Source organism: Rhipicephalus sanguineus, chromosome 7, assembly GCF_013339695.2.
Source record: "Rhipicephalus sanguineus isolate Rsan-2018 chromosome 7, BIME_Rsan_1.4, whole genome shotgun sequence".
NCBI classification, from domain to species: Eukaryota; Metazoa; Arthropoda; class Arachnida; order Ixodida; family Ixodidae; genus Rhipicephalus; species Rhipicephalus sanguineus.
This window is the reverse complement of record NC_051182.1, coordinates 169,207,307-169,220,415: the sequence shown is the minus strand read 5'-3', so window position 1 is coordinate 169,220,415 and position 13,109 is coordinate 169,207,307.

The window sequence follows — 13,109 nt, the reverse complement described above, 5'->3', positions numbered from 1 at the left end:
GCTGTGGAGCAATTTTCGTTATTCTCGCCGCCGCGAGCTGAACGCGCCCAGAGGCGGCAGCAAGTTCTGAGCTGTTCCGCCTGCGTTCGCATATGAAAATTACACACGCAGATGTCAGAATTACAAGGACATTATAATGCGCCTATATTAAGCGCGTTTAATGCGCGCGTACTGCAGCGTGCTGCACGCAGGGGTAGCAGCGCCTTCTGAGCAGCTGAACGATAATCTATTTCAACAATTAGCGCTTATTCGCAATGCACGCTTTAGCGTGGCATGCAGTGATTGTCTATAACGCATATTCAATATTGTCACGTGGTCGTGACGTCGCAGAAGACAGCAGTCGGCGTTATCAAGATGAAACTGTTTATTTGGCCGAACTTGAGGCCGGGAAATGAGACCTCGAACTACAGCAATACATGCTGTACACTGATAGCGGCGAACAGGCCGTTGGCCGTCGATAAACTGCTCAGCGCTAAGGCGCGTCGGCATTTATACATCCGACATCGAACATTCCAGCCTTATCGCTGGTTGCCGCGTTAGTTCCAGAAGAGGCTCGGCTGTTCGTGTTTCCGGGCACAAGTCTAACAGATCACCGCAAAGTAATCTGGAAGGCTCTCAGACATTCTGGCGCGGTTTGCGCACGGCAGTAGCAACGCGTGTAAAGGGGCGTTAACATAAAGCATAGAAAGACAGGAGCGCGTGTGGCAATATTTAGTTGCTTTCATACTCGGATATTACCTGCTTTCTTACTAATTAGCTTTCATTGTTAAGCGTCACGCCACCGCGTTAAAGCCAATGCCTAACGCGTGCCCCAAGGTGAGGGACAACCTCCCCAACTTTACCAGTGACAGGTTTCGCACAAAATAAAAAGGTTAATGCACTTGCACTTCTCTCTTGTGAACGTCCATGTGTACTTCGCCCTACCCTTGCACAGATGATGCACTACGCATTAAAAAAATATGCATTACCCTCTTTCTCAAGAAACAGCTGTTCTTGAGAAAATATCGTTCTCTTGAATTACTAGTATGGTATTTTCACAGCAGCAAACAGGTTGGCTTGCTTGCGATTCCGAATTTCACAATCGTAACACAGAAACACGAGGACTGTAGCAAATATGCAGAAAGCTGGAAAAAATCTATCACATGTGCACTCCCTCGTCTACCTGCACATTATGTTAAACTTTATTTGTACAACAGGCGCTTCAATTATGCTATTATTGATGAAAGACCACCCAATCTACGTTAGAACACTGTGATTACTTTCTGATTACTTTCTGTGATTACTTTATGTATGAATCATCTGTTCAATGTGTTTGGTAATAAAACGCAACCAGTTACAGTAAGCAGGAAGTGTTTCAACGATTTGTTTTGTAAGCACAAGTTCATTTCTTTCATTTCCATGCACGACAAATACTCATACTTCAAGTGATACAAGAAGTAGTGGTTGAATAAAACTTGCTGCTGGGCGAGTCGGTTCATACTTGCAAGGAAAGAATACTGATGCGCACACACATAAAAACACGGACTCAGGAGACTCGGACGAGCGCAAACTTTCAACTAACTTTATTTTTCGTCGTCAACAATATGTGCCATCAGTCACGTGGTCACAACGCTAATCGCTTTTCACTGTCAGATCACAACAAGCCACGCAAGAATCTCTTTTCACCATGTAATAAGGAAACAGTAGACTGGCTAACACACGCGTTTCCTCTAGTTGAGATAAAATGGGATTCCAAAAGTTCCCTTGCGGTGCTATCTTGGCTTCGGCCCAAAACTCTGAACGCTCGGAAATTCGGTGCGCACATGCAATGTTGGACATGCGCTAGTAAATGCGCGTTCTCTTTATTAATTGTGGTCAATTCATGTTCCCTTGCACGAACGTTGATGCACCTTCCGGTCTGCCCGACATAAGACTTTCCACATGAAAGCGGAATCTCATAGACGACACCAACCGCGCAGGCTACATAAGGCATTTCGTGCTTCATGCCACACACTCCAGGACTCTTCTTAGCCGAAGAAATTTTCGGGCAGAGCTTTGCCAGCTTGCGCGGGGCTGAAAAAATCATCGGCACATCGTGCCTACCCGCAACCTTGCGGCCCTGGTGTCTTACCGTAACGGCGTGCTTTTGACTCTCGCTGGAGAGCCTCTGCGACTGCCGTAACGAGCGTGCAAGGGTATCCGGCTTCCAAGACTCGCCGTACTTGATTTCTAAAGCTGTCCTGCATAGCATGTGGGCATGACTTTCCCAGCGCAGACCCCAGACAAAGCTTCACTATCGCCCGCTTAACTAGTTTCGACTGCGCTGAATCATATGGCAGCAGACCCTTCTGCGCTCGTGGGCTGTAAGGCCAGCACACGTGGGTGCTTAAACAGAGCCTTAAATCTAAAAACTGCAACGAGTTATTGCAAGGGATTTCATGGGTAAAGGTCAAACCCTTCCCGCACTGCTGAAACGCGTGAAGGATAGAATCAACAGACTTGTCAATATTAAAATCAATGGGTTTCTCTAAAAGTATTAAGAAATCGTCTACATATCTAAAAACTTTGATAACATTAGTTGTCTCTAGAATGTTTCTTTGTTCTTTGTCTAACATCCTAGAGAAACACGAAAGTCGGGTGTAAAATTTCATCATAATGCACACTGACGTGTGCACTTCACCGTGCCAGTATGTAAGTACAATCAGAGTCCTTCAATACTTCTGCTGGTCATGAAGCTCCCGCGAAAGTTTGATTAGGGACAGGAGCAGCCGCTAGGGGCCCCCTCGCCCGTGCGTGGGCGTGGCGAGGGTTCTGCTAGAGGACGGACGTGTTTTTCGTGGGCTCCGGAATGACAGCGTCAGATAAGTTTTTTTTGCATGATTCGAGCTTGTTTTTTTTAGTCATATGAGTACATAAGCCACTAGATTGAAGCTTAAAAGGCCTTGCAATTTTGTACTGTTTCCTGTGTGACAGTCGCCTGGGTTTTTTTATATGTTTGTTCGGTCACCACATGGCTGAAAGGCACACATGTGCATTGAAGTGTAGCATACTTGCGAAGTTTTGTGATACCATTTGACTTTAAGTGTATCTAATCCGCCGTGTCAACGATCTAGCCATGGTCAAAAAGACCGTAAAGTGTTCAGGGTGCGGAATGGGATGAAAAATAGAGGTTTGTACGGATGAGAAGACAGAGGGAGCTGACGCCAAGTGTAAGCAATGCGAGTTAGAGGCGAAAATGGAAATAATGATGGCTGCCCAGAATGAGCTCATGGTAAGATTCGCCGAGCTGGAGACTGCGTTGGCGACAGAGCGGGAAAAAACGATTGCTATGGGGGAAAGGCTGCTGAAAGCCGTAGAAAAGTGCTTACAGGAGAGGGAAATACCAGACAGTTGGCGAAAAAGTAGAATGAACTTAATCTATAAAGGCAGGGGAGAAAAGGATAACATTCGCTCGTATAGACCGCTAACCATTACATCCGTGCTATACAGGTTGGCGATGCAGGCAGTAAAATTAAAAATAGAAGCGTGGGTAGAACAAAATGATATTCTGGGCGAACTTCAGCATGGATTTCGAATCGACAGGCGGTTAGACGATAATCTGCTTCTTCTTACCCAGTGTATAGAAATATCGAAAATAGAAAACAGGCCCTTATACGTAGCTTATCTAGATATTACCGGGGCGTATGACAACGTTAATCAGGAAATTTTGTGGGATATACTGAAAGAAGTGGGCATAGGTGACGACTGTATACAGCTTTTGAGGGAAATATACGGAGAAAATACAGTTTGAATAGAATGGGAAGGAATAAGTTGCAAGGACAGCGTTGAACTTAGCAAGGGGCTGAGACAGGGATGTCCTTTGTCCCCGCTGTTATTCATGCTGTACATGGTGAGGATGGAAAAAGCGCTAGAAGGTAGCAACATTGGATTTAATTTGTCACACAAACAGGTCGGCACGATGGTTAAGCAGAAGCTTCCAGGTCTATTTTATGCGGATGATATTGTCTTATTTGCGGACAGTCAAGATGATATACAGCGACTGGCAGATTTATGCGGAACGGAATGTGAGGCTCTAGGACTAGGATTTGGTGCAACAAAATGTGGATTGATGGTATTCAATGATCACGAGGACCATGCGGTCTTTATACAGGGCCAAAAAATACCGAGGGTAAGCGAGTACAAGTACCTCGGATATGGAATAAAACGGAAAGGCGGGCTAGTTGGTTTGGTTGCATAATGATAATATTGCGCACGCAACACAGACACAGACGAAAAGTTCACAAGGACCAGCGCAGTCTTTTTTTTTTGTCTAGAGATGTGCCAAGCTTCTACAATCTCTCTTGTTGTCTGATTAGGATGAATATACATAACATCAGTTTGGTTAAACAAGGGACTACACGAACCCGCAGAACAACTTGCACAATGCATTGCTAAATGTGTTTCCGGCCTTCCCTTCAAATTGGCCAAGTGCTCCTTTAACCTAACATTCACGCATCGGCCTGTCTGACCGACATAACACCGGCCACATTTGAACGGAATCTTATAAACTACATTTCGTTTGCATTCAACCACCCGGTGATCAGCACGATTGGAACATTTACTATTGATATCACTAGGTCTGTCATCGTACAGATTATTTAGAGCAGGACACACGCCCCCTACTATGTTCCTTGCCGAGAAAACTACCTTGACACCATACTTAGCTGCCACCTTCTTAATTTTATGAGAAAAACCACGCACGTAGGGAATCACCGAAATTTTCTTTGCATCCTGGCTTCTTTGCACCTCTCTTCCCACGGATTTCATTTTCTTCAATAGCCTTTCACTTACAGTTAGCAAAATCTGGGCAGGGTATCCAGCCTTTTCCAGCCGTAACTTCTGCTCTAGGAAAGTTTCATTTAACTTGTGCCAGCACGTTTTTGTTAGAGCTGACTGAAAACATCCCATCGCGATCCCGTTTTTTATTATTCTTGAATGGCAGGAAGCCACACTGTAATAAAGGCTTCTCCGTTCTCGGGGAATACTTCCAGCACACATGGTCTTTTTCAAAAGTGAGCTTAACGTCCAGGAACTGTAAGCAGTTATCAGTGGGCTCTTCATATGTGAAATTTAGGCCTTTGCTTCTTTTTCTGAACGTTTCTATCACAGATGAGTACAACACATCCCATTCCGTGTTAACGCCCAAAATCAGATATTCACCAACATACCTGCATATCTTTAAACCCCTGCCGTCCAAATCGGTATTCACCAGTCTGTCAATGTAGCTCAAAAAAATTGTGCTTAGTACCGGGGCTACTTTTGATCCTATGCACACCCCATTTTTTTTGACGGAACATTCTATCTTTATACTGTACAACCGTGCTTTGGAGGTACATGCTAAGTATTTCAAGAAACGTTTCCAGCGACAATCCACTGCTATTACGGAACGAAACTTCATCGCTATCTCGTTCAATGCACTCTTTTACAGACTGTAGTAACTCTGAGGCTCTGAGTAACTACCGAAAGGGAAAAAACGAAATAAGGAGGGAAAGGTTTTATGATATTTCAAGGGGAAGCGCTTTACTGTTTGAAGCAAGGTCGGTCTGCCTTAGAACGCGTAGTTAATAAGCGAGATTCAGTAACGAAGAAGAACAATGTACATAATGCGGGGAACTAAGGAAACGATGGAACATATACTGATTGAATGTGGCGATATTCACCCAGGTATACGTGTGGGCACGACTCAACATGAAGCCTTGGGTATTAGGGACAACAATGGAAAGCTGAACGCGTCTGCGATAGAAAAAAGTGAGAGACGGTTAGAGTATGGGTGGCAGAAAAGTAGAGATAAAGAACAAAAATAAATAATGGGCGGAAAATAAGGTCATTCTGCCTTAAGAGGCAGAGAGATGGACCGTGAATTTGTATTTTTTTGGTATAATACCATAGATTTAATAAATGTAGATAAGGTATTAGGCCAACATGAAACAAGGAAGCTTTTAGGGGCGAAGCTCCTCTTAGTCTAACCTTGTCACGTCTCCGTTGTCCGGCGTAACCACCTTTGCAAACTGCCCACTAGTTCGTCTTTGCAAACATCCCACTACGACCCATCACCGATACTTTGCAAACTGCCCACTACTTCGTCTTTGCAAACATCCCACTACGATCCATCACCGATCCATTACATCACCGACCATAAAGCCGTTATAATGAAGGGGGAACGGAAGCCACCTTTCCAAACTGCCCACTACTTCGTGTTTGCAAACATCCCACTACGACCCATCACCGATCCATCACTTCACCGACCATAAAGCCGTTATATTGAAGGGGGAACGGAAGCCACGTCTAGCTACCAGTTACGATTAATAAAATTTCTTGCGTAAATGTATACAGTGTTTGTGACGTCTTTGATGATGTACTGGGCTATCGCTTTGATTACTGCTGGGCGAAACCACTGAAGATTTCACGGTGTAACCATGATTGCTTCAGGAGCTTCGCCCAAGCTCTTCATCATTCACGCGTGGATATGCTGTGAATTTTTATTATTTTTTTTCTTCGAGGCTGGTGGCAGACATGTCACCGCCCCGTTATAAAGGGGACGCTCACAGCATCCATCCATCAATCCGGCGTCGGAGCGGCACCGGCGCTGAAGTTGCACGACACCCGTCAGAAATGCAAAACATGATTGAAAGTACCTGTGAACGTTTAATACATCTTTAGAGTGATGTTACCCTCACGGAAATTCGGAGACTGTCTAATACAGTGCATGTTAGCGTCGAATGAGGCCTTGAAGCTAAAAATTCGATGGCAACAAACGCATGCTGCTTCCGCTTTGCGCGATATACTACCGCTATAAACGAAGGCTTTTTTTCTCTGAAGAATCCAGGGGAACTTTGTAGATGGTACAGATTCCTTCAAGGACTCTGGCGGATCTTCACGCGTCGCGGAAATGCAGTGGTGGCAACGTTTGATCGTGCATATCAAATCTTTCAGGCTATACGTGGATACGTGCACACGTGGTTGTATACGAAGATATCGCAATATAGCCTCGTATTAAAAGAACCAAGAGCCAGTTTGAGTGAATCAGTTCTTTGAAAATTGACGATGATCAAGGAATAGTTCACAGGGCTTTCCCCAGGTTGCCGTGTTTTATTTCGCGTTCATTTATCACTACGGTGCCGTGCCGCGTTTAAATTTCGGTTGCTCATGCAGTACTGTGTAGTTTTCCGAATCCTTCTTTACTGTTTTTACTGTCAAGGCGAAAGCCTTACATGCCTCATCAAACGCGAAAATTGATCGTCGGCGGCGATCGAAAAAAATGATCATCTCGTGATAGCGTATTTATTGCGCTCTTTAGTTGCGACTTCCGCCAAATTATTTTTCTTCATTTCCGGCGTTCGTAAGCGTCTCGGTCTTCAGTAGGTGTTGATACTTATACAATTAGCACGTCAGTATTACGCACGACGGTTAGGAACTGTTTTATTGATCTATCAGATTCAAACCCTGTTAGATCGCCAGCACTCAAGACCAAATGTTTTTATTTAGTACATACGTTTGCTCTAGTACACATGCACAACACATATATTGTGTGTATATTAAACGTTTTAAAGAAATCATTCGCTCGCATGGCGAAGGTGCGCCTCTCTTGCGCTGTCACCCTAGCAAGCTTCAGCTGGTAGCGCTGAAGTCGCTGTTCCAAGCAACCAACGTGTGCTTCCAATTTTTGAAGCTGCGAGGAACTGCATATAGCGCCATCCGTTTGGCATGCCACCTCTACGCTTTTGGTGATCTCAGTGCCTCTGTAAAAGAAAACGGCGAACATTGCACTCCTCTAACTCATGTTTTACGGTCATGCAACGAGTAAGTGTGCGTCAAGGTGGTCAATATGCTCACCTTCATTAGCTGTTATTCTCCGCAGTAGCTGTGTCAGAGAGGGTTCGTGCACCGTGTCGGTGCAGCCTCAACGGTCTCCACATCTGGTGATGGTTCCCGCCGACGCTTAGAACGCGTTTGCTGTCTAGGCAGGCGAGCTCTGGACAATTTCGCGTTTGACAAATACGCCGGGAGGCCATCAAAAATTTTCGCGTTCGGCAGGAGTCACGACAGCACCTCCGATTATCCACTGGTCCACGCGAACGATGTCACTCTCAACAAAGTGCTTTTCACAAACGCGTACATGTGGGGAATCGAATGTGAAACCACCATTTCCTTGTCGCGGTATGGCGCGCTTCCACTTTTCCCGCCGTTCGGTGTCTCGAGGAAGCGAGAACATCGACACTTTTTCGTCGTTTCCCTTGTATCTGGATCGACATCCGAGTACGCAGCAGGTACGCGGAATCCTTCCCGACCTTCAGGCAACATGCTAGCCACATGAAAAGACATACGGCGAAAAGGGCGCCCTAACATGATAACATACTACAATATCTCGCAGTGACACCAGCAGCCACCTCTGCTGCCGTCGGCGCGATGCCAACGGACTGGACGCAGCGCCGCCCCGCGACCTCCGCTTGCAGCACACAAAGCTCCCTCATAGAGTTACAGCGCAGCTTCATGACAAGGAGAATATTAGAGGACTCTGGTACAATCTAAAGAAACAGGATGCCCAAGGAACTTGGTGTCAGCCTACACATGAAGGCAACTGAATTAGTACAATAAGGCTAGCACCACGTTTGGGAAATATCAAACCGTGTGGACAGGCACTTGTACAGCTTTTTATTGCACTATTTTGCCCTTTGGCACCAAACATGTCACACATGATAATATAGTCACTTTCCTGCAGAAAAGTGCGAAATAGACCTGTGGTGTTGGCTGTAGCTCCATCACCAGGAAGCATAAAAGCATTCAGCAATGCCCACAAAATGACAAGGTTGCCTTCAAATATTGCTGTACATATTTACTCCCAGATATCTGAAAGCCATCGTAAAAATCTGGAAGTGTGCTTGGGAACTTGTCGGCATAATCATATGACTGCAATGTACCAATACTTCTATTATGCATAATTAGTACACCTAGGTTTGATGTTTTCATGCCAGCTAGTGCCATCTGTAACTCAAAAGTTCTTCATCTTTAATTCCTCACTTTATGGCTTATGCATAATTACCACATTGACAATATTTCAAGTACCATCGCTGCAAAGTGAACTTGGAATTAGGCAATCACGTGTACTGAATAAACAGATCCCACGCATTGTGGGAATCTATGTAACGCGAAGCAGCCAGCAAAGAGCTGCATACATCGTCTTGTATGTCATTGAGGAAAATGCGTGTCATGGTTTTCATGTTAACTTCTATTATTTATGTTCGTCACACAGTAACGTCACGCAATACCAACTTCGGGGTAGATCAAGCTAGCGAAACGACCGCCAGCGCGCCATGAGCGTGGCACGTAAGTGATGCGTACATGACATGTCTCTCATGACTTTCATGTTAACTCATGTTATTTGTGTTCGTCACACAGTCACATCCCAGGACACCAATTTTGGTGTATATCAAGCTAGCGAAACTTGTGTGCAACTCGTGTTATTTATGTTCGTCACACAGTCACGTCGGAAGATATCAATTCTGGTGTATATAAAGCTAGCGAAACGGCCGCCACCGCACCATGAGCGTGGCACGTAAGTCATGCTATACATGACATGCGTGTCATGATTGTCATGTTAACTCGTGTTATTTATGTTCGTTACACAGTCACGTGGCAAGATACCAATTTTGGTGTATATAAAGCTAGCGAAACGGCCGCCAGCGCACCATGAGCGAGGGACGTAAGTCATGCAGTACATGACATGGGTGTCATGATTTTCATGTTAACTCGTGTGTCATTTATGTTCGTCACACAGTCATGTCGCAAGATACCAATTTTGGTGTATATAAAGCTAGCGAAACGGCCGCCAGCGCACCATGAGCGTGGGACGTAAGTCATGCTGTACATGACATGCGTGTCATGATTTTCATCTTAACTCGTGTTTTTATGTTCGTCACAGAGTCACTTAGCGCAATACCAATTTCGGGGTAGATCAAGCCAGAGAAACGGCCGCCTGCGCCCCATGAGCGTGGCAAGCAAGTCATGTTGTACATGACATGCGTGTCATGATTTCCATGTTAACTCGTGGTATTTATATTCGTTACACAGTCACGTCGCAAGATACCAATTGTGGTGTATATAAAGCTAGCGAAACGGCCGCCAGCGCACCATGAGCGTGGCATGTAAGTCATGCTGTACATGACATGCGTGTCATGGTTTTCATGTTAACTTCTATTATTTATGTTCGTCACACAGTAACGTCACGCAATACCAACTTCGGTGTAGATCAAGCTAGCGAAACGACCGCCAGCGCGCCATGAGCGTGGCACGTAAGTGATGCTGTACATGACATGTCTGTCATGACTTTCATGTTAACTCATGTTATCTGTGTTCGTCACACAGTCACATCCCAGGACACCAATTTTGGTGTATATCAAGCTAGCGAAACTTGTGTGCAACTCGTGTTATTTATGTTCGTCACACAGTCACGTCGGAAGATACCAATTCTGGTGTATATAAAGCTAGCGAACGGCCGGCACCGCACCATGAGCGTGGCATGTAAGTCATGCTGTACATGACATGCGTGTCATGATTTTCGTGTTAACTCGAGTGTTATTTATGTTCGTCACATAGTCACGTCACGCAATACCGATTTCAGGGTAGATCAAGCTAGCGAAACGGCCGCCAGCGCACCATGAGCGTGGCAAGCAAGTCATGTTGTACATGACATGCGTGTCATGATTTCCATGGTAATTCGTGGTATTTATATTCGTTACACAGTCACGTCGCAAGATACCAATTCTGGTGTATATAAAGCTAGCGAAACGGCCGCCAGCGCACCATGAGCGTGGCACGTAAGTCATGCTGTACATGACATGCGTGTCATGATTTTCATGTTAACTCGAGTGTTATTTATGTTCGTCACATAGTCACGTCACGCAATACCAATTTCGGGGTAGATCAAGCACGAGAAACGGCCGCCAGCGCACCATGAGCGTGGCAAGCAAGTCATGCTGTACATGACATGCGTGTCATGATTTCCATGTTAACTCGTGGTATTTATATTCGTTACACAGTCACGTGGCAAGATACCAATTCTGGTGTATATAAAGCTAGCGAAACGGCCGCCAGCGCGCCATGAGCGTGGCATGTAAGTCATGCTGTACATGACATGCGTGTCATGATTTTCATGTTAACTCGAGTGTTATTTATGTTCGTCACATAGTCACGTCATGCAATACCGATTTCGGGGTAGATCAAGCTAGCGAAACGGCCGCCAGCGCACCATGAGCGTGGCACGTAAGTCATGCTGTACATGACATGCGTGTCATGATTTTCACGTTAACTCGTGTCATTTACGTTCGTTACACAATCACGTCGCAAGATACCAATTTCGGTCTCTATCAAGCTAGCGAAACAGCCGCCAGCGCACCATGAGCGTGGCATGTAAATCATGCTGTACATGACATGCGTGTCACGATTTTCATGTTATGACTTACCATTTATGTTCGCCATACAGTCATGTTACGCCATACAAATTTTGGTGTACATTCGATTAACCAAGCGACCAGGAGAGCATAAAGTCGTAGGCGGCTAGATAGATAGATAGATAGATAGATAGATAGATAGATAGATAGATAGATAGATAGATAGATAGATAGATAGATAGATAGATAGATAGATAGATAGATAGATAGATAAGCTCAAAGTCGCAGAAGTTCGCTAAGAAATGCTTCGCATTTAAAAACTTCCTATAAATAGTGACTGGTCGCTTTGCACAATGAATGCTAGGACTTGATCTGTCATGAGGATGATTAAAACTTGACCACACATGTATAGAGACGGTAAAACAGTCAGGAGTTAAGTTCATAGGTAAGAAAAAGACGAAAATAAAAACACAGCACATAGCAACGAAGGGGACAGAACAACGCACTACTAACAACTGAAGTTGAACATGTGTTTAAGTTTTTTTAGTCATGTTTGTGCACTTTCTATGGATTTTGGATTGTAAATTTTTTGTACCATGTCTTTATATCTTTCTGTGGTTTCGATTAAACTTCGTTTGCTATTAGCGTATTGTCCCGTCTGTATCCTTCATTCCTCTATGAATGTGTGATTGTTTAATCTTGTAATTTTTTCGTACTGTGTGTTATATCTTTCTGTGGCCTCGATTAAATTTCAGTTGCTAGTAGCACGTCATCCTGTCCCCTTCACCTCTCTTTGTTGAGATTTTTTTCACACCCTCTTTAATTATGAATATACACTAACTGTCGCTTTTAGGATTAGGACTTAAGTTTGCTGAATAACACTGGCTATACTCAGCGTATTTTTAAACAATGCGAATTTTTCAAGTGCACACGATATTAAAAAGGCTACACGCTGTGTTGCGCAAACAACTCTGCATCAATACCTGTGTTGGCCCAAATGTAAGATGTACGAGCTGTTCGACATAGTGTACAGTGAGGCACGTCACAGTGTTGTCACCATTATGAGTGTCGGAATGCGTTGCAAAAATTACAGCATATCAACGGGTGAATGATGAAGAGCTTGGGCGAAGCACCTGAAGCAATCATGGTTACACCGTGAAATGTTCAGTGGTTTCGCCCAGCAGTAATCAAAGCGATACGCCACTTTAATTACAGCTGCGCTCGCTTGGCCGCAGCCTCTCGAGCTCGCACCTCGGGATCCTGCCGACGAGCACAAGACGCAGCGGCCTTCCGCAACCGGCTCTCCTTGTCGTCCATGGTCCGCCAAGCAGCACGATCCGGCAAGCGCACTCCTCCACGTACGGCGACGATCAAGGAGAATGAGAGATAACGGGCGCAGCAGCCAATCTGAGAGCAGCGGCACCTATAACGCCATCTACCGTGCATTCACTCAACCGCCATATTGCACACATCTTTATGGGACAGCGCCATCTAGTATAACTTCACCCAACTGCAGTTTGCGTGCATCTCTATAAAACAGCGCCATCTATTGAATGATACGGGAGACGCGACGGCGGGGGAACGCCGGACGGAGCGACGACCGACCAGATGATGCTATAAGGAGCTCCGCCTCTAAAAAGGGCACCTGCCCTCCCTCAAGACACAACAGCACTGACCCCACTAAAGCTATACAATGCTCTCCGG